Here is a 19,362-nt window from a genome sequence, read left to right on the forward strand (position 1 = left end):
CCTGTATCTAGTACTGTGTAATTAGTAATGACCCACATCTGTCCCTTGTCATGTTATTTTTTTTATATTTTTCTCATTCTGTTCCTCAGTCAGTCATTGTGTTTGTTCCTGTATGTATTACTTGCTAGTGTTTCTGTACTTATTGAACATTCTTGAATAGTAACATAACAAGCTAAGAAACATGTAAGGTTACTAAAATACTAAGTCTAAATGCGAAGAACACACGCAATGCATATAAGTGTACTGCTGTAGGCTGTCATAATTTTAGCTGTCATCAAACATTGGGGTCTATGGTGTGTCTGAGACATGCTTTATTGTATACTTTCAATAATTGAATGAAAATTAATTTTCTTTCAAAATCTCTTTATTTTGTCAAAAAAGAACCATAAAGCTTTTGTTTGAGGAAAACACATTAAGCAAATAAAGCTGAGATAAGTTTTCATTTTTGTCTTCACAACAGAAACCCTGATGTCCATTAAATGATGTTTAGCTGTTAATAACTGTAATGCCCTGATCACAATATGGTAGCAGCCCCATAAATCACTATAAGTAAGAGGTTCAGTGGATCAGCCTGATACCAGTTTGACAACCACTGCAATAACACAGTTGCCTGTAAAAGACAAACGACAGAACAGTAAAATTCACTTCTAGGTTCAGTAAGAGGCTTTGTAATAAATCAAAGAGGTTAGAAGTATTAAAAGCAGAAGAGTTTCTGTGGATGGTCCCTGAGTTCAGCAGCCCCATCTGTTCTCTTGAGTTCCTCTTATGGTCTAGTCTGAGTCGCTGCCACTTCCGCAGTGCTACAGAAAAACACATCACATGACACATCACACACTGCCAGGGCTACTGCTGTTGCATTATAATCCCTGTACGGTCGAATTCCTGATGTACCTTGCCATGTTTCTTATGACCATGACCGTGACTGTGACCGTGACCATGACCATGACCATGACCGTGACCGTGACCGTGGCCGTGGCCGTGACCGTGATCATGGCCATGACCGTGATGGTGCCCATGTTCCCCTGGAGGAGGAGGGCCACAGGGGCCACCACCTGGATGGCATGAGGCAGGAGGACCACCTGTTGGGACACCCGGATAGCCGCCTGGTGAGAAACCTGAACATCCGCCTGGTGGGCCACCTGGATAGCCACCTGGTGGGGCACCTGGATAGCCACCTGGTGGGGCACCTGGATAGCCACCTGGTGGGCCACCTGGATAGCCACCTGGTGGGGCACCTGGACAGCCACCTGGTGGGGCACCTGGATAGCCACCTGGTGGGGCACCTGGATAGCCACCTGGTGGGGCACCTGGAAAGCCACCTGCAGGATTGCAAAACAAGGTCAGTGGCAAGGAAGTGAAACAGGCCTGATTTCTAAACTTTCAAAAAAAATTAAAACACTATAATAACTGACTGCAATTAAGAAATACCTTGATTATGACCAGACATGTTCAGATATGAAAGCTGAAAAGGGGAGAGAGAGAGAGCAGTCATTACCTCACAAACATGACGGGCTTCTTAGAGCACACAGGATCGTAACAGTGCGTGACAGATGGTAACCACTGCTAACCCTAGCCACTGTTTTTTCCTTCTTCCCTGTTTCCTCCATTATAATCCTTTGTACACATATTTTTAATAATGATGATAATCAATCGAAAATTGGTTTCTGTCAAGTTTAATAATAAGCAACAGTTATCAGTGTTGAGTCCTACGTGTATGACAGGAACAGCTGGGGTTTGTTTGAAAACTGCAAGTCCACCGCAAACACGTCCCACCCTAAAGTGTACCTTATGAGTGCTGCCCTCTTGTGGTTGAAACAGAACACCAGCGTGGTCAAACCAGTTTGGCCTGTTCACTGCTTTTAAAAACATTATTGTGAGCTTACGCTGACTCAGAATTGAAACCACTGCACCAATTCTGTAGATAGTAAAATACAGTAAATCTGAATTCCATTTTTTATTAAATAAATTTCCCAAAGGCCAAAGAGTAGTTTTACTCAAAGTGACCACAGAAAAGCAATCTTTAAACACTACACTGTACTCAACATACATTGAGTGAAACATAACAGCCAAGCCAGGTGCACAGTGATGCAAATCAGCTCACATTAGAAATGATTATTAAAAATGGTGGTTTCTCCTTTAAAGCCGGCAGCACTTTGAGCTCTGGGTAGATACACAGTGATACAGCAGAGACGGTGTACTTACAGCCTGCTAGCAGAGTGTGTCCACAGTGTTCCCCGCGGACAGAGCCTCTCTGGTGTTTATGAGCGTGGTGCCACTCCTGGCCACCCCCACATTCCTCCTGCGTGAAAGGTGGGGTTGCCACGAACATTCCGTGTTTCCATGACTACAGGCATTTTTGTCATTTACTATTGGTACGTTATCAATATAATTATCATTGTGTGGGTTTTCTGTTCTTCTTGTTATTGCTATTTGTCTGTTTAGTAGATGCTTTTATCGGAAGGGTGATGTTTCTTTAAACAAATGCAAATTCACTAACTTCACTAAAATTTGCAAATGATCGAGCCTCTGATTTAAATCTTCTCCTGGCACCCTCAACAACTTCTTGTTTTATCAGGCAGAACATGAATAACTGGATGTGATCACAGTTAACAAGTTTTACTAATGATGGTGCATAACAGCGACAGACCTCTGTCATAATCTGTTTTTCCTCCTCTACCCAATATCCCAGCAACGTTACATTCCAGAGCCATTATCGCCACCTATTGGTGTATGCAAAGAACACAACACATTCCCCCCGTACTTAAAAATATTACCACCCATGGAAATGACAGTATGCAACAGCACATGGTATAGTATAAATTGAAATGGCAGCAGAAATACTGTGAAAAGGTTAATACTTCCAAAATATCAACAACAATTCTCAGAATAACAATGTCAAAGCAGCAAGTGATTATTCCAACTGGCTGAAAATATAATTAAACTGTTAGAGCAAATAACCTGCAGGACTGTGTCATGTAGTCATTAAGCCAGCCCGGACGCCATTTCTTTTTTTGACACTTTTTAATTAAAATTCTTTTTACGCCTCCCTCAACTTGCTCTTTGTAGAGCAATATTATTAAAAAGTATAAAGTTCATGGACTATAGCCATGGGGTCAGAGTGCTGGATGTGAATGCAACAATTCGTGCCATGTTGTCTGGATGAATCTGAGTAAGGACACCACCTAGACCACAATCAGAAGCATCGCTTGAGACCACAGTCTCTGGGTTGAGCGATGCCATATCTGGACTGTCCACTAGTACATTTTTTACCTTTTGGAAACTGCGCTGTGTTGCCTCTGACCATTTGAACTCAGTGTCTTAGTGAATGCAAGTCCGCAGTGGCTCCACAACTGTAGCAAATTTAAGAGTGAATTTGTTATACCACAATAAAAAGGCCTAAATTTTTTAACTTGGCTGCATCAGTTGGAGCTGGGGCATGTAAGACGGCAGCAGTGTGATCCTCGTCAGGATGGATCCCATTCTCTGTCACTGTATGTCCAAGAAAGCGCAAGCTGGACCTGTTAAAGTGACATTTGGATATATTCAGCTGAATCCCTGCCTCTCATTGTAGAACAGCTTCTTGTGTCCAGTCTCATCATGTCGTGTGTCCCCAAATTATGACATTGTCCAGCAACATTCAGCAGACCCTTTAGAATTGTGGACAGCATCTTCTGGATTGTGGATGGAGTAGAGGCAAGTCCATATGGGACACAGCAAAATCTGAACAGTCCATCGTGAGTGATAAAAGCTGTCAGATTGCGACTTTGAACTAGAAGTAAGTGTTATCCAGATCAATGGTTCAGGACACTCTCGCTCCCAACAGCAGAGAGAGCATCTCATCAATGTGAGGCAGTGGAAAGCTGTCCATCCTCATACAGGTCCACACACATACGGATGGCCATCGACTGCTATAGGGAGACCCATGGGGAGGCATTGACTCTCTCAAGTATGCCCACTGTAACAAGACACTGAATCTCTGCAATCACAGCACTTCGAACAGACAGAGCTAAGCGGTGTGACTACTGGCGGACCGGTGGAACATCTGAGAGATTTTAACTTTATGGACAAACCCTTTTAACGCAGCCTAGAGCAGGCGGAACCAGCAGATCAGCAGACAGCACGGATGCACAGGTCACTGTGGCAGCTGGGCAGAACCGGATTCAACCATGAAGAGCAAAGTGGGGCACGTAGTGGCATTCCAGGACGCCGTGAGCGGTAAGCAGCCAAACACAGGGGTAGGAGCACAGGAGTATGTCACGTGTTTCACTGTGGGAGGCTGTAGGTGTTCTCCATTGAAGTGTCGGTTATAGAGGCATTTTAGTAGAACAGACACAGAGGAGTCTGAATTCTCAGTGCTGGTGCTGAGGCTGTTGCAGAATTAATATTAACTGTGCACTGGATTTTGTCAGATGCTGTATGTTCATGCAAGTAAAGAATTTGCACTTCAGGCAAGTCAAGTGCAGGTGCTGCCGATACAGCGTGCACAGGCTTTGCTCATTAGCTGCTTCGATCTGAGTAGCGATCGTAATGGTTCTGTTCAAAGTTAAATCTGGTTCCAGTAGTAGGAGCTCTCATATGTGCTGGTTAGCCACATTTTCCACCAATTGATCTTGAAGCATTTCATCTAGATTGGATACAAACTCATACATAGCCGCTAGATCTGTTATAGTGGAAACGTACTGCAGCACTGATTAACTGGAAGTTTGAGCGTGCTGTCAGAAAGCATGGCGCTCAGCCCCTACATTCCGACGCGGGGTGGAGTGAGCTGTTACAGCCGTAATAGCTGCTTCCATATATCAAAGTATAAAAGAGTCTCTGACCTTCCGTCTGTAGGCAATGTAGAAGAAGAGCAAGCTTCCATATATCTGGCCATTCCGCCGTAGACGTCACAATAACCAGCGAGTAGTTCTGGGACTTTTTCAGCCATGTATCTAAAAGCGGGGATGGCTCAAAAGGACATGGCAAAAATGTACTGCGAAACGGAGTTGAAGCGGCCATCATCCTTCGTTAGTGGGTAACAACCTCGTCATCAATTTTGTTGTATCAGGCCGAACTTGAATAACTGGACATGATCACGGTTAACAAGTTTTAATAAAGACGGTGCATGACAGTGACAGACCTCTGTTGTGATCCCTTTCTCCGCCTCTACCCCCGTATTCCAGTAACGTCACATTCCAGAACCATTACCGCCACCTTCTGCTGTATGCATTGATCACAACACTTCTCTAGAAAAAAAATACTATGGCAGAAATACATTATAAATCACTACGACCAAGTACTGGGTAAGCAGTTAAGAAAGATGGAGGGATAGTTTTGGGCCGACTAAGATGAATTGGGAGGAGAGAGAATATTAGGAAAAGTGTCTGATCTGTTTGATCGAACAAACATACACTCACCTAAAGGATTATTAGGAACACCTGTTCAATTTCTCATTAATGCAATTATCTAATCAACCAATCAAATGGCAGTTGCGTCAATGCATTTAGGGGTGTGGTCCTGGTCAAGACAATCTCCTGAACTCCAAACTGAATGTCAGAATGGGAAAGAAAGGTGATTTAAGCAATTTTGAGCGTGGCATGGTTGTTGGTGCCAGACGGCCGGTCTGAGTATTTCATAATCTGCTCAGTTACTGGGATTTTCACACACAACCATTTCTAGGGTTTACAAAGAATGGTGTGCAAAGGGAAAAACATCCAGTATGCGGCAGTCCTGTGGGCGAAAATGCCTTGTTGATGCTAGAGGTCAGAGGAGAACGGGCCGACTGATTCAAGCTGATAGAAGAGCAACTTTGACTGAAATAACCACTCGTTACAACCGAGGTACGCAGCAAAGCATTTGTGAAGCCACAACACGCACAACCTTGAGGCGGATGGGCTACAACAGCAGAAGACCCCACCGGGTACCACTCATCTCCACTACAAATAGGAAAAAGAGGCTACAATTTGCACGAGCTCACCAAAATTGGACAGTTGAAGACTGGAAAAATGTTGCCTGGTCTGATGAGTCTCGATTTCTGTTGAGACATTCAAATGGTAGAGTCAGAATTTGGCATAAACTGAATGAGAACATGGATCCATCATGCCTTGTTACCACTGTGCAGGCTGGTGGTGGTGGTGTAATGGTGTGGGGGATGTTTTCTTGGCACACTTTAGGCCCCTTAGTGCCAATTGGGCATCGTTTAAATGCCACGGCCTACCTGAGCATTGTTTCTGACCATGTCCATCCCTTTATGACCACCATGTACCCATCCTCTGATGGCTACTTCCAGCAGGATAATGCACCATGTCACAAAGCTCGAATCATTTCAAATTGGTTTCTTGAACATGACAATGAGTTCACTGTACTAAAATGGCCCCCAAAGTCACCAGATCTCAACCCAATAGAGCATCTTTGGGATGTGGTGGAACGGGAGCTTCGTGCCCTGGATGTGCATCCCTCAAATCTCCATCAACTGCAAGATGCTATCCTATCAATATGGGCCAACATTTCTAAAGAATGCTTTCAGCACCTTGTTGAATCAATGCCACGTAGATTTAAGGCAGTTCTGAAGGCGAAAGGGGGTCAAACACCGTATTAGTATGGTGTTCCTAATAATCCTTTAGGTGAGTGTGTATAAGCAGTCTTCAGTTCCAAGGATCTTGGGATGTGGGAATGCGGTCCTTAGGGAAGCTGGAAGCTCTGAGGTCAGAGGTTATGCTGCTGGATCGTTGTATGAGGTTGGTCATTCTGTCACACCAGGATGTAGGGAAGGATGGACAATTCATAAGGTGGCTTTTATTAGGAAACTAAACACAACTAACACAAGAAACCAAAGGACCATGAGGGGTCAAAACAAAGGCAGGAGGGTGAAACAAGAACTAACAAGGGTTGGGACTAAACATAGGGAATCTGGGGAACCACAGACAGAAGCTACAGTACTGAAATAAGTTTAAAATGTTCAAAATGTTGTAATTGACACTATAACTTATTTTGAAAGGTTCTCTAGTAAATACTGCCACCACCTTTTTCTAATTTCTTTGGGGAGTTCCAAACACATGAAACAATAATAGAGAAAAGAAATACTCTATTAATTTGGATAAACTGAATTGACAGTGCTGTCACTCTAGCTTCACAATCGCTTGTGGGATTGGAGTGCTGACATTTCAGGGACTCCCCATGCCTGCATTCCCACCTGCCTCTCCCTCCTACTATATGCTGCCATAGCCATATCTACCGGAGCTTGCACATTGCACTTCATATTGCACTCACCTAACTTTTGGCACTGCCTATAGTCTCCCCTACTTTGACTAATTGCATATTTTATTTCCCCTACTTCTCCGGGGGGGGGGGGGGGGGGAGCCCTCAATCTATCAAGATGTCCAGCACACCCTGCTACATGTGATGTCGCCTCTACCAATGAGGTCCGTGCATCCAGCTTGCCGTTCTGCCTGTGTCATCTTCCTTGTATGACCCGCTCCCTGCCTTCTGGTTGCCTGGCGATTGGAGGGAGCGGTGGCACCGGCTTGCCATCTCCCCCCTGCTCCCCGTTTGTGTCTGAAATTTACTGTATTTGACTCTCCCTGCCGGCCCCTGGAGGATGGGGCTCCCCCTTTGAGTCTGGTCCCTCCCAAGGTTTATTCCTTCTGGGGAGTTTTTCCTTGCCACTGTCGCCTATGGCTTACTCACTGGGGGCTTTGGGTGGGGATGCTGTAAAGCGCTTTGGGACGATGTAATGTTGTGATAATGCGCTATACAAAAATAAATTTGTTGTTGTTGTTGTAATGAATATATATGAGAGCTACAACCTATACTGGAGGGCAATACCAAAGCCCATGGGTGGCAACACCACACACATATATACATCTACAGTATACTACATCACAACCGAGGTAGGTGAACAATTAACACTACAAACTCTGATCAAAGGAATAAACGCTACACACTCTGTGTTGTTATCCCCTGTAACTCCTTCCACACCCTCTACACACACTGCCACTGCCCTCAGTTAAAAACTCATCAATTCAGATTCACACACACATTCATACACAAGTCGGACTTTTAAATGGACTGTTACTTCCCTGGAGGGAGGCAATACCGGCCTCCCTGTCCTCCACCAGAGAAGGGAGAGAATCCGTTCTGTTAACCCCCACCGACCACAAGCCACAGCATGAAGTATCAATACTCTCTGTGGCCAGCCCTAGCGACAAGACAAAGCCCTATCTGCTGCACATTTCCCCACCTCACACCTAACTGTCTTCACCCATGGCTGGTGTATCTGTGTTTTCTGCAGGTTACATTTTCGCAGTACAACAGGATGGCCAGCAACTCCTGCACACAGACACAGAGGACAGGGACAGACAAGCACCAACCCTGACACCCTGTCAAGTAATAAAGGCAGTTTTGGCCTTATCCTTTGGGCCCATTTCCACCTGCCAAGAACAGAGTGAAAACCCAGGATGCATTAACAAGACTAAGACTGTCTAAAGCAGTGGTGTGTTTGAGGCCAGCCTTAGGTTTGAGTGTTTGGTTTTCTGTTGTCTTGCACCGTAATTGATTATTGATTGGATTGCCCTCACCTGCTCCTGCTCAAACAAGAGGGTCTAGCTGCAGATGCCTGTAGAGTGGAGCTCCACTGGAAATACGTCACCTCCACAGGAAACATGTGATCTTTAAGGGCGTAAAGCATCTGGCTCCCTTCTGTGGGACTCCACTGTTCTGCTGGGGGATTTTAATGCTCATGTGGGTAAAACCTGGAAGGGTGCGATTTGGTGAGGAATGGCCTGCCCTATCAGAATCCAAGCAGCGATCAGTTATTGGAATTCTGTGCTAACCACAGTTTGTCCATAACGATCACCATGTTCGAACATAAGGGTGTTCATAAGTGCGCTTGGTACCTGAGCACCCTAGGCTGCAGTTTGATGATTGATTTTGTAATTGTGTCATGAGATCTGCATCCGTATGTTTTGGGCACTCGGGTGAAGAGAGGAGCTAAGCTGTCAACTGATCACCACCTGGTGGTGAGTTGGATCCGATGGCAGGGGAAGATGCCAGATAGACTGGGTAGACACAAACATATAGTGTGGGTATGCTGGCAGAGGCCCCTGTCTAGGAGATCTTTAATTCTCACCTCTGGCAGAACTTCTTCTCACTCCAAAGGGAGTCAGGGGACATGGAGCCTGTTCTGGGACTCCAATGCTGAGGTGGCAGTGTGGAGCTGTGGCTGTAAGGTTGTTGGTGTCTGTCATGGCGCCAATCCCTGAACTTATTGGTGGACACTAGCAGTAAAGGGAGCTGTCAGGCTGAAGAAGGAGTCCTCCCGAGTTTGTGGGGCTCCTGAAGCAGCTGACAGATATCAGCAGGCTAAGCGGAAACCGGCTTTGGTGGTTGCCGAAGTAAAACTTCACGTGTGGGAGGATTTTGGTGCAGCTATGGAGAAGGACTTTCTAATGGCCTTGAAAAGGTTTTGGTCTGGCAAACCACCAGGTGACTCGTGGGGGGTCAGGGCTTTACCCTTTTCAGCGGGGATGGAGAACTGTTGACCTCAACTGGGGATATAGTCAGACGGTGGAAGGAATATTTTGTGGATCTCCTGAATCCCACTGATGCACCTTCCTTGGAGGAAGCAGAGTTGGAAGACTCAGAGGGGAACTTGCCCATCTCTAGGGCTGAGGTCATTGAAGTAGTCAAAAAAACTCTTTGGTGTTAAGGCTCCGGGGATGGATGAGATTCGCCCTGAGTTCTTGAAAGCTCTTGATGTTGTTGGCCTGTCCTGGCTGACACACCTCTTCAACTGTCCCATTGGGGACAGTGCCTTTGGATCGGATGACTGGGGTGGTGGTCCTAATTTTTAAGAAAGGGGACTGGAGGATGTGTCCCAACTACAGGGGGATCACACTCCTCAGTCTCCATGTTAAGGTCTATGCTGGGGTACTGGAGAGGAGGATCCATCCGTTGATCCAGGACAAACAATGCGGATTCTGTCCCGGTTGCGGCACACTGGACCAGCTCTTCACCCTCACGAGGATACTGGAGGGTTCATGGGAGTTTGCCCAACCACTCTACATGTGCTTTATGGACTAGGAAAAGATATATGATCATGTCCCTCAGGGGGTCCTGTGGGGAGTGCTTCAGGAGTATGGGGTATGGGGTTCATTGTTGCAGGCTATCAGGTCCCTGTATAAATGGAGCGGGAGCTTGGTTTGCATTGGTAGCAGTAAGTCAGACTTGTTCCTAGTGGGTGTTGGATTGTGTCTGGGCTGCCCTTTGTCACTGATTCTGCTCATAATTTTTATGGACAGAATTTCTAGGCGTAGCCAAGGGGGGAAGGGGGTCCAGGTCAGGGGCCTCAGGATCGTGTCTTTGCTATTTACGGATGACATGGTCCTGTTGGTGTTGTCGGCCGGCAACCTGCAGCATGCACTGGGGCGATTTGCAGCTGAGTGTGGAGTGGCCGGGTTGTGGATCAGCACCTCCAAATCTGAGGCCATGGTTCTCGACCAGAAAAGGGTAGATTGCCCTCTCCTGGTGGGGGATGTTGCCCCAAGTGGACAAGTATAAGTGTCATGGGGGCTTGTTCATGATTAAGGGAAGAAGGGAGCGGGAGATTGATAGGCACCTTTCTGTTGTGGCGGAGAGGGAGCTGAGCTGAAACATGAAGCTTTCGATTTTCCATTCAAGCTACGTTCCTATCCTCATCTATGGTCATGAGCTCTGGGTATTGACCAAAAGAATGAGATTGCAGATACAAGCAGCAAAAATGAATTTCCTCTGTAGGGTGTCTGGGCACAGCCTTAGAAGGGTGAGGAGCTCAAGGATTCGGTAGAGGGGCGCTGCTTCTCTGCATCGAAAGGAGCCAGTTAGGGTGGTTTGGGCAATCGTCTAGCATGCCTCCTGGACGGCTCCCTGGGGAGGTAACAAACCAAGCCTGATACTTGTTTGTCTCAGCTCTTGTTCCTGCACTCGTGTTAACCAGTAGCTACCTTTTGTCTGCTCACTATGTATTTGAGTGTCATTAACATTGTGCCCTGCCTCCCTCTTTCCCCTAGATTTTTGATCCCCGAGATTGTGTTCATTTCTTGTTACTTTTCCTCTAAGTTTAATAAAACCATTTTGTTTGTCCTGATGCCTGCTCCTGCTTCCTGTGTTTTGCCCGTATATGACAGACAAATTACACTGTAGCTTAATCAGTACTGGGGTCCAGAGTTGGTGCATGTCTGTTTTAGCAGGGGAAGTCAAATATCCTGATAATGTTTCCTCCACATATTTGGGCAAAGAAACTTGTGAGATGGCTGAAAGTCATTCAGATACATAATTACCTGTGTATAAACTGGTATTATCACTATTGAGGTCTAGAGTTACTGTCTGCCAGGGAACAAACACCAAAAAGCAGCCCAAAAACCTGCAACCCGCAACCTCCTAATGTTTACACACAACTATATTTTCGAAAAAGGATAACGTGGGGGGAAGGAATTTCCTGGAACACCTGTTGCATGCAACGTTTCTGTAAATTAAGTTTGGTTTTCAGACGGAGCGCGGCATATGCTGCGTTTGCCATGGGGTTTGCGCTCAAAGCGTTGCACGCACTGCGCAAAAAGGAAGTGTGGTTCTCAAAACTCTCAGTTGCCATTTCGTTGTTACCCCAACCTGTTGATGTGTATTTCTGCCAGACCCGGCTTGTATGATCCTCGTGTGTGCCACGCCCCCTCATTACCTACGCGTGCTACCCGGACCTGTTTCCTGTTATTTCGGCTTGTCTTGTGTACTTATGTCCGTGTTCAAGTCTGTTTCCCCAGGTCTGTCATTGATGTTGTTCTCCTGTCTGCTTAGAATAAACCTGTTTCTTGTATCCTCGCCTGCCTGCCTTATTATTTCCCGATTCCTGCCTGCTTGCCAGACAGTGGACGTAACAATTTTGCATGCTAAGGAAGATTTTATGAGGTATTATGTGTAGAATTTTTTGGTAAAAAATGAATTTAATCTAATTTGGAATAAGGTTGTGATATAACAAAATGTGGGGAAAAAGTGAAGCGCTGTGAATACTTTTCGGATGAACTGTAGTTTTAGCTGTCATCAAACATTGGGGTCCATGGTGTCTCTGAGACAATGTTTAACTTTATACTTTCACTAATTAAATGTGTGTGGTTTCAGTTTTATGTTTCTTTCAAATACTCATTATTCTGTCACAGCAAAAATAAATATCTAATAAAGCTGTTGTTTGAGGAAGACACATTAAGCAGATAAAGTTGGGATGACAAGTTTTTTTTTCTTTCATTTTTATCTTCACAACAGAAACCCTGATATCCATTAAATGATGTTTAGCTGTTAATAACTGCAATGTCCTGATCACAATATGGTAGCAGCCCCTTAAATCACTATAAGAGGTTCAGTGGATCAGCCTGATACCAGTTTGACAACCACTGCAGTAATACAGTTGCCTGTAAAAGACAAACGACGGAACAGTTAAATTTACTTCTAGGTTTATTGAGAGGCTTTGTAATAAATCAAAGAGAAAGTGTTAGAAGTATTAAAAGCAGAATATTTTCTGTGGATGGTCCCTGAGTTAAGCAGCCCCATCTGTCCTCTTGAGGTCTTCTTACGGTCTAGTCTGAGTTGCTGCAGGAGCTTCTGGAATGCTACAGAAAAACATATCACATAACACATCACACACTGCCAGGGGTACGGCTGGTGCATTTTAATTCATATACTGTTGAATTCCTAATTTACCTTGTGCTATTTCTTAGAGGCGTGAGATGGACCATGACCATGACCATGACCATGACCGTGACCGTGACCATGACCGTGACCGTGTTCCTGGCCATGATCATGACCGTGACCGTGACCGTGTTCCTGGCCATGATCATGCGCAGGACCGTGGCAGTGATCCTGACCATGGCTGACACAGTCCCCAGGTTTCCCTGTAGGAGGAGGGACACTGGGGCCACTACCAGTTGGGCATGTGCCAGGAGGGCCACAGGGAGCACCACCTGGTGGGATACCTGCAGCATTGCAAAACAGGGTCAGTGGCAAAGAGGTGAAACAGCCCTGATTTCTAAACTTGACTTCGAAGAAAACACTACAAAGATTGACAGCCTTTAAGAATTACCTTGTTTTTGATTGGACATGTTCAGATGTGAAAGCTGAAAAGGGGGAGAGAGAGAGAGCAGTCATTACCTCACAAACATGATGGGATTCTCTGACAGCACACAATAGGATCGTAGCAGTGAGTGACAGATGCTAGACACTACTAACCCTAGCCACTCCCTTTTCCTTCTTACCTGTTTCCTCCATTATAATCATTTGTATGTCTCTCCTAATCTTGATAATCAATCAGAAATTGTTTAACAGTCAGTTTAACAGTAACGAACAGTTACCAGCTTAAAGTATTGCATGTGTGATGGGAAGAGCTGGAGTTCCTGTTTGAACACTGTCAGTCCGACTCAAACAGGTCCCACCATAAAGTGTACCTTATGAGTGCTGCCCGTTGAGTTTGATACGGAACACAAGCATGATGAAACCAGTTTGGCCTGTTCACTGCTTTTAAAGACATTATTTTGTGCTTCAGCTGACTATGGAAACCAGTGCAATCTGTAGACAGCAAAATGCAGTAAATCTGAACTTTGAATTTATTTTTTGTGAAACAAATTTGTCAAAGACTAGGAAGTCGTTTCACAGAAAAGCAATCTTTAAACACTACACTGTACTCAGCATACATTGAGTTAGACATATCAGCCAAGCCAGGTGCACAGTGATGCAAATCAGACTGCATTAGAAATGACTGTTAAAAAAGGCAGTTTCTCCTTTGAAGTCAGCAGCACATTGAGAAACACAGTGAAACAGCAGAGACGGTGTACTTACAGCCTGCTAGCAGAGTGTGTCTACAGCGATCCCTGCAGATTTCTCAGGGATGGAGGCTGCCTGGCATTTATGAGCGTGGTGCCACTCCTGGCCACGCCCACATTACTCCTGTGTGAGAGGAGGTGTTGCCATGCAACATTCTGTGTTTCCATAGCTACAGGCATTATTTTGTTTTCTAACAGCAGACATGCTTTTTTGCATGCTTCTCTTCACCAAGGTTATAATAGTTTTGGATTTTTCATTATAGTTTACTTTTATTTAGTTTTGACCTTTTTTCCCTCTAATTTAGTTAGTTTTAATTAGTTTTTAGAGCAGGTTTGCTAGTTTTAGTTAGTTTTAATTTTTTTCTAAATGCTTAGTTTTAGTTTAGTTTTTATTAGTTTTAGTATTAGTTTTCATTTTTTCATACTTTGGGTTATTTGTCAGGTGCAGGATTCAAAAAGATCAGTAAGTATTGTGTAATAAAACTCAACAAAGGAAACCATTTCAAAAAGTGTATTCAGTTACTTTTGAACAACCAACCATCCACAACAACCAACAGTCTACAAGATAGCAGCTTAAGTGCAAAATGTGTGTGATACTGTTTCTGATGTTGGATACAGGTAGTGTGCCTGGTACAAATCAAAATAGCCAATAGACTGAAGACACACATGAACATAAGAATATAAACCCATTCACGAGGCAAACGTCACATTTCTTGACAGCCAGGAGTCTCCGGGAGCTCAATCTGAGAAAAACATTAACAAACTCAAAAACCATTGCACAACAGGATTGTCTCAGCATGGAAACAAAGACTTCCCTCTCTCCGGCCACTTCCTCCAGCTCCTCTGGGGGAATCCCGAGGCATCCCCAGGCCAGCCGAGACATATAGTCTCTCCAGCGTGTCCTGGGTCTTCCCCGGGGGCTTGATGCTGATGTGCTTTGCTTTTCTATGTTAACCATACGTCCAATATTGTAAACAAAAAGGAAATGAAGTCTTGTGGTGTTCCTGCGTATTTACTAACCAGCAGCTGTTTGGTCGTCGGTGAAAGCAGTCCGTTATGGTTGTCTCCTCTTTCCCGGTGCTACCTGGCCGGGATGTTGCTTCTCTTTCGGGGGAGCTAATCAGAGAGGCTACTTGGTCAAGGTACTCGCGATTAGCCGTCTTACGCGAGCTTCTCAAGTGGACTTTCAGATTTGTGGGGGTTTTTCCCTTGAGAAGTATCCCACATATTTTGTCACCTGTTTCTACAATGCACCTGCTCTTATCTGTCTCGCTGTCAGTCAAAGAAATTCCAGATAGGACTCTGCCGCCTTCTCCCAACTTTTGTCGTCGCCATTTTTCCAGGTGACGCGGTGAGCAAAAGCCGACTGTAAACAAGAAGTGACGGACAGAGAGGTGCCGTACGGTGCTGCCAGCTCACGTAAAACTGCTAGAGCGAAATAAATCGACTTATAAATAAATTGACAAGGACGAAAACGAAGGACATTTCATCTATAATTTCAGTACGTTTTAGTTAGTTTTGTCAACGCACAATACAGTTATACTTAGTTATCGTTTTTTCTTTTAATTGTCGTTTTTATTTATTTCAGTTAATGAAAATGTTTTTTCAATTCTAGTTTTCGTAATTTCGTTCGTTTTCGTTGACGATAATAACCTTGCTCTTCACCAACCCCATCTTGCTCTCTAGAGCTTGGGGGTCAAACTGCAGGGTCGTCTGGAGCTGGGGGGAAGGGCCTTGCTCAAGGGCCCACAGACATGCAACTGTTCTGCTGAGGCTGGGGCTCAAACTGGCAGTCTACTGATCATAGGCACAGAGCCAACTGGGCAACACATCGCCTCCTCATTTACTATTGGTACGGTTATCTATATGATTATTATTGTGTGGGCTTTCTGTTCTTCTTGTTGCTATCTGTCTGTTTAGCAGATGCTTTTATCGGAAGGGTGATGTTTCTTTAAACAAAAGCAAAGTCACTAACCTCATTAAAATTTGCACATAAGCCTCTGGTACTGTATAGATCTTATCCTTGTAACCTCAACAACTTCTCTATGAAAAAGAAAGACACACCGTAGCAGAAATACATTATAAATCAGTATGACCCTGTACTGGGTCAGCGGTTAAGGAAGATGGATGGGTGGATCTCATAATTTTGGGTGACTAAGATGAACAGGGATTGTACAGAGTTCATACTGCTTATTGCTACATATTACTACAGATTCATCAGTATATCTTCTATAATGTCTCATCCAGTACAGGGTCACTCTGGAGATGGGCGGAGGAGGGGGGGCAGGTTGTATTTTTTCATTGCGGGGGGGCAGGTTGTATTTTGCCATTAGTGGATAAGAGGAAAAAGCTCTGATCTGTTTGGTCAAACAAACTTTATATGGCAATTTAATACATACAGTTATGAATAAAGATCCTGTTTAGCTTCCGGCTGTGCAATGCAAGTTATGTTCTTTATACAGTCGTCATTTAGGCGGTGTAACCGGTGTGGCCGCAACAGGCTCCGCCGTCCAGGGGGCCCCGCCCAAAAAGGATACATACCTAGATAATGATAACCCTAATAATGAATCAAATTTTTAGGCTAAATGTTAGGGGTGTAACAGTACACGTATTCATCATCAGTTTTTGTTCAGTACACACTATCAAATTAATGAATGCATTTACTGACACGGATGAAACCTAAATTCACAAGTAGATGTTGAACATGGAATCATGTTAACTGTGGCTGTGAGTTAACTTTCAGCTAAGGCTGGTTATACAGTCAGTCATAATTGGCAATTTGGGTTCCGCAATAAAATATACCTTTGTTGAAGAAAAGTAATCTTGATGGTACAGTGCGTAATTATATGCTAATTTCTAACCTTTCGTTTGTTGGTTGAATAATTGAGAAAGTTGTGTCGATCCAGTCAAGTGATTATCTTAACAGTAATAATCTCCATGTAGTGTTTGGCTTCATGTCTGGCTTTTGGGCAGTAGTGCTGTATCCCGTAGTACTGAAACCAGCTCTTCTTAAAGCCATAAGTGATTTATGGCTAAACAGACTCTCCATTCTTGTTCTTCTAGATCTCAGTGCTGCCTTTCACACAGTAGACCATGATATTCTGTTGTAACGGTTGCATACCTGTGTTGGCCTCTCTGGTATGGCCTTAGACTGATTCAGATCATATCTAAGTGGGCGTGAATATTGTGCTGCAGTTGATACCTATATCAAAAACCATCAAGCTATTACAGGGCTCAATCAAGCTATTACAATGCTACTGCTATTGAGTATAAGAAATAAACATACAATCAGCTTTCATCAGTATGCAGATGACACACAGCTATCTGTCTCTACCTTCTGATGCTCATGGGTCTATCCACTACCTGCTTGAATGCACAGATTACAAAAACTCATGGATATCACAAAACTCCAACTGAAAAAGGAAAAAACAGAGATGCATGTTAGTGAGAATGGAGTATAGAGGAAGGATACACTGGTGTACTTAGAATCAATGTATCTGAAAGCCAAACAACAAGATAGAAACCTACGTGTCCTTTTCATTGGTGACCTTAGCTTCAACAGCAATGTCTGCAAAACAGCATACTGTCAAATACTGATTTATGGGGCTGCTACCATATTGTGATCAGGACATTGCCGTTATTAACAGCTACAGTAAACATCATTTATTGGACAGCATGCTGCCAAAGTCTGGGGTATGTTGTCATACGTGTCACACCCCCCGGGGTGGAGCACACCAATTATGCTGCAATCAGCAATTTCATCCCTATTCGTCTTTGTACTCAGTATGAAGTATTGTTGCGCTCTATGAGCCATACTGAACATTCTAATCCTGTTTGTCGTTTCTCGTGTTCCTTACCCTCCCTGCCTGCTCCTGTCCTGCCTGATCCTGCCCTGCCTGTGCCTTCCTCTTCAACTGCCACGTGCCCCTCTGTCCTGTCCCGTGTTATCGACCCTCGTCCAATGTACTCTCATAGAACTTACCCTCCTTGCTTTCCACTTCTCTGAACCCATGACCCCGCTTGCCAATTCCACTTTGGGTTGCCTGTGATTCACAATAAACCCTCCTGTCTCCCGCATTTGGGTCTTCTGTTCTCTGTAAGCCTCTACCCTGATAATGTGTTGAATGTGACAAAACTGATACATGCTCAAGGAGAATATATTACAGTCCTGGCCAAAAGGTTTGAGAATGACACAAGTATTAGTTTTCACAAAGTTTGCTGCTTCAGTGTTTGTACATCATTTTGTCAGATGTTTCTATGGTATACTGAAGTACAAGCATTTAATAAGTGTCAAAGGATTTTATTGAGAATTACATTAAGTTTAGGGAAAGAGTCAGTATTTGCACTATTGGCCCTTCTTTTTCATGACCTCTGCAATTTTCCCTGGCATGCTGTCAATCAACTTTTGGGCCGAATCCTGACTGATGGCAGCCCATTCTTGCATAATTAATACTTAGGGTTTGTCAGAATTGTGGGTTTTTGTTTGTCCACCTGCCTCTTTAGGTTTGACCGCAAGTTCTCAATGGGATTAAGGTCTGGGGAGTTTCCTGGCCATGGACCCAAAATGTCGATGTTTTGTTCCCTGAGCCACTTGGTTATCACTTCTGCCTTATGGCACGGTGCTCCATCATGATGGAAAAGGTATTGCTCGTCACCAAACTGTTCTTGGATGGTTGGGAGAAGTTGCTCTCGGAGGATGTTTTGGTACCATTCTTTATTCATGGCTGTGCTCTTAGGCAAAATTGTGAGTGATTCCACTCCCTTGGCTGAGAAGCATCCCCACACATGAATGGTCTCACGATGTTTTACTGTTGGCATGACACAGGACTGATGGTAGCGCTCATCTTTTCTTCTCCAGACAATCTTTTTTTTCCAGATGCTTCAAACAAATCAGAAAGGGGATTCATCAGAGAAAATGGCTTTACCCCAGTCCCCAGTAGTCCAATCCCTGTACCTTTTGCAGAATATTAGTCTGTCCCTGATGTTTTTCTTGGAGAGAAGTGGCTTCTTTGCTGCTCTTCTTGACACCAGGCCACCCTCCAGAAGTCTGCACTCACACCCTCCTGCTGCCATTCCTGAGCAAACTCTGCACTGGTGATACTCTAATACCGCAGCTGAATCAACTTTAGGAGACGGTCCTGGTGCACGCTGGACTCTCTTGGGCGCCCTGAAGCCTTCTTCACAACAATTGAACTTCTGTCCTTGAAGCTCTTGATAATCCGATCAATGGTTGATTTAGGTGCCATCTTACTAGCAGCAATATCCTTGCCTGTGACGCCCTTTTTGTGCAAAGCAATGATGACTGCATGTGTTTCCTTGCAGGTAACCATGGTTAACAGAGGAAGAACAATGATTTCAAGCACCACCCTCCTTTAAAAGGTTAAAACATCCAGTCTGTTATTCTAACTCAGTCAGCATGACACAGTGATCTCCACCCTTGTCCTTGTCAACACTCTCACCTGTGTTAATGAGAGAATCACTGAAATGTCGTCAGCAGGTCTTTTCGTGGCAGGGCTGAAATGTAGTGGAAATGCATTTAAAAAAT

General features: G+C 44.4%; 2 long non-coding RNA genes across 3 annotated transcripts; both read right to left on the reverse strand.

Moving 5' to 3' along the window:
- Window positions 1-346: 346 nt before the first annotated feature.
- On the reverse strand, window positions 347-2,283 carry LOC111845393 (uncharacterized). 2 transcript variants are annotated; one of them, XR_011982877.1, is made up of 4 exons: window positions 2,203-2,283; window positions 1,429-1,462; window positions 892-1,319; window positions 347-800 (listed from the first exon to the last, which is right to left on the reverse strand). It is a non-coding gene; the product is annotated as an uncharacterized lncRNA (long non-coding RNA). The 2 variants fall into 2 exon arrangements; XR_011982876.1 differs by having other exon boundaries at window positions 892-1,295; window positions 2,203-2,273.
- Window positions 2,284-12,438: 10,155 nt separating this feature from the next.
- On the reverse strand, window positions 12,439-13,905 carry LOC111845433 (uncharacterized). The gene is made up of 4 exons (XR_002838607.2): window positions 13,834-13,905; window positions 13,082-13,115; window positions 12,703-12,974; window positions 12,439-12,611 (listed from the first exon to the last, which is right to left on the reverse strand). It is a non-coding gene; the product is annotated as an uncharacterized lncRNA (long non-coding RNA).
- Window positions 13,906-19,362: the final 5,457 nt, after the last annotated feature.

Source organism: Paramormyrops kingsleyae, chromosome 16 (assembly GCF_048594095.1).
Source record: "Paramormyrops kingsleyae isolate MSU_618 chromosome 16, PKINGS_0.4, whole genome shotgun sequence".
NCBI lineage: Eukaryota > Metazoa > Chordata > Actinopteri > Osteoglossiformes > Mormyridae > Paramormyrops > Paramormyrops kingsleyae.